Source organism: Apium graveolens, chromosome 1, assembly GCF_009905375.1.
Source record: "Apium graveolens cultivar Ventura chromosome 1, ASM990537v1, whole genome shotgun sequence".
NCBI classification, from domain to species: Eukaryota; Viridiplantae; Streptophyta; class Magnoliopsida; order Apiales; family Apiaceae; genus Apium; species Apium graveolens.
This window is the reverse complement of record NC_133647.1, coordinates 76889492-76892624: the sequence shown is the minus strand read 5'-3', so window position 1 is coordinate 76892624 and position 3133 is coordinate 76889492. Positions and strand designations below refer to the sequence as shown.

At 40.5% G+C, this 3133-nt stretch overlaps 1 non-coding gene across 1 annotated transcript; it reads left to right on the top strand.

The window, feature by feature from the left end:
- The first annotated feature begins 1264 nt into the window (after positions 1-1264).
- Positions 1265-1371, top strand: LOC141683828 (small nucleolar RNA R71). The gene has a single exon (XR_012560459.1). It is a non-coding gene; the product is annotated as a small nucleolar RNA R71 (small nucleolar RNA).
- Positions 1372-3133: the final 1762 nt, after the last annotated feature.

Here is a 3133-nt window from a genome sequence, read left to right as displayed (position 1 = left end):
CAAGGGCATCAGATTAATGCTTGCTCCCAAATCACAAAGGCACTTGTCAAAAGTTAGATTGCCAATGGTGCAAGGAATGGTGAAGCTTCCTGGATCTTTCAGTTTTGGTGGTAACTTTTGCTGCAGAACAGCGCTGCATTCTTTCGTGAGAGCAACGATTTCAAGGTCATCCAGTTTCACCTTCCTTGAAAGAATAGTCTTCATAAACTTCGCATAACTAGGCATTTGTTCCAGAGCCTCAGCGAAAGGTATATTGATGTGAAGTTTCTTGAACACCTCCAGAAACTTCCCGAACTGTCTATCCAGCTTTTGTTGCTGCAATCTCTTAGGAAAAGGTGGTGGAGGATAGAGCTGTTTCTCCCCTGTATTAGCCTCAGGCAGAGTGTGTTTAACAGTAGTCTTCCTTGGTTCCGCCGCTTTCTCCTTTTGCTTAGATTCTTCATCTCTAACTTCAGCTTCGACTTCTTTTGCCTTTTCAGCATCAGCTACTTTTCCAGACCTTAAGGTAATAGCCTTGACTTGCTCTTTGGCTTCCTTCCTGCCTGGTACTTCCGTGTCACTGGGAAGAGTGCCAGGTTGACGATTGAGCACTGCATTGGCTAATTGACCGATTTGATTTTCCAAGGTCTTGATAAAAACCGCCTGACTCTTGCACAACAGCTTAAGTTCCTCCAAATCAGCACTAGTAGGTGCAGCTGCACTTCCCTGTTGAGGATATGATTGCCTTGTAGCATACTGCTGTGGTTGCTGGAATCCAGGTGGGTTAAACTGTTTACTTACTCCTTGCTGATATGGTGGCTGAATAGCATTCTGATTATTCCCCCAGCTGAAATTTGGATGATTTCTGTTGTTAGGATGATAGGTCACTGGCACAGGCTGCTGTTGTCGCTGATAATTATTCACATACTGAACAGATTCATTGACAAGAGAACACTGATCCGTAGCATGAGAGTCTGCACAAAGCTCACAAACCATAGCTATTTGATTAACTCCATACGTAGCCAGAGAATCAACCTTCATTGATAGCGCTTGGAGCTGGGCTGCAATAGCGGTGGCTGCATCAACTTCCAGAATACCTGCTACCTTGCCTGACATCATCCTCTGAGTTGGGTTTTGATGCTCATTTGCAGCCATCATCTCGATAAGATTATACGCCTCAGTATAGCTTTTAGCCCATAAGGCGCCTCCAGCTGCTGCATCGAGCATGGGCCGGGATTGGGCCCCCAAACCATTATAAAAACCAGTGATTACCATCCAATCCGGCATTCCATGATGTGGACATTTTCTCAACATTTCCTTGTAGCGTTCCCAAGCCTCGCACATAGATTCTGTAGGTTGCTGCGCAAATTGAGTAAGAGCACTCCTCATAGCAGCAGTCTTTGCCATTGGATAAAACTTCACCAGAAACTTTTGCGCAAGATCTTGCCACGTAATGATTGACCCAGCTGGTTCAGAATGTAACCAGTCTTTAGCTTTATCCCTCAGTGAGAATGGGAAAAGCCTCAACTTGATAGCCTCATCAGTCACGCCATTATACTTAAAAGTGCTGCAGATCTCGACAAAATTCCTTATGTGCATGTTGGGGTCTTCAGTTGCCGCTCCTCCAAAAGAAACAGAATTCTGCACCATCTGAATAGTGCCCGGCTTGATTTCAAAGGTGTTAGCTTGAATAGCCGGATGAAGGATGCTTGACTGAATGTCATCAATTTTAGGCCGAGAAAAATCCATAAGAGCTGGATCAGCTTGAACAATACGATCTCCCATGTTTACTGGTTCTTTCTGCTCAGTTCCTGAATCCGAATCCTCAAAATCTAACTTCTTCGGTGTATCAAGAACTTCGTCTTTCTCCTCAGCTGTATCTAAGGTCCTCTTGCGAGCACGAGAACGAGTTTGCATAAACGTTTGCTAAAGTACCTGAAACACAACCGAAAAGAGTAATTAACTACTACGTCCTAATCACTGAGTCCTAATGACCAATGATGGTAAGTACATAAACTAAACAATTACGCCGAGTCCCCGGCAGCGGCGCCAAAAACTTGTTAGGGCGAAATCACGCACTAATATTCATGCAAGTATACGCGTTCGCAAGTAATATAGAATACTTTCTAGTTCGTTCCCTCAGAGACTCAGACTAAGTTATTGTCTAATTAAACTCACTCACCAATGTATGATTACTTCTCAATGTTAAGATAACACTTAAAATTGTTGATTAAATATTAACTATAATTAACTACTTAATTAACCACTTAACTAACACTTTAATTTATCAATAATAAAACACTCATGAGATCACAACTTCATTATTACTTCCTTCTATAGCCATTGTTATTACCTTTAGCATGTGACAGTGATGATATTAATCGAATAACACGAAACTGATAAAAGCCAACTTTCATTGTACTAATACCATTCTACCAAACATCCACAATTAAGATAGAAGTTGAATAGTCATCAATTATGTTGAGTTCCTATATGTCTACAGAAATTGGCAACACAACGATTTAAGCACAAGTTATTCCCTTTTTGATTACATAGGGCAAATAAAACTGTTAGAGTTACCCACTAATCATGCACAACGTACATGAACCTATGCTAGCATGGCAAGTTCTAAATCTCAAGATCCACCGTCACTTCACAAGAGATTAACACCCTATCTTATATGTTCGCGACACACATAAGACGAATACGCACAACCAATACTAGATATCATGCAATCATCACATACTAAAGTATTAAACAATTAACTAAAGAATTCCATAATAAATCCGTTGCAACCCCATGATCACGATTAGCCCATAATAGAACTTATCGCCATCATGGGTTCATATGAAATCATGATAAACAAACACGAGAAAATAACAACTAAACTAATTATATTTAAACAGAGTACGTCACAAGAGTAAATAAGTCAAAGCAAGAAAACTAGCATCCAACGTTACAACAAAACAAGAATCACAAGAATATATGCTTCCTCTTCGTTGCGGTGTGCTAAATCGGTCTTCTTCCTTATCTCATTCGCTTCTTGCAAAACACAATCTAAAACATAATCTCCTCTTAATACTCTGTGAAAAACGTCTCAAATCTACTTATATAATAGTCCCATAAAACTCAGATTACATAGAAGTTGGAAGCC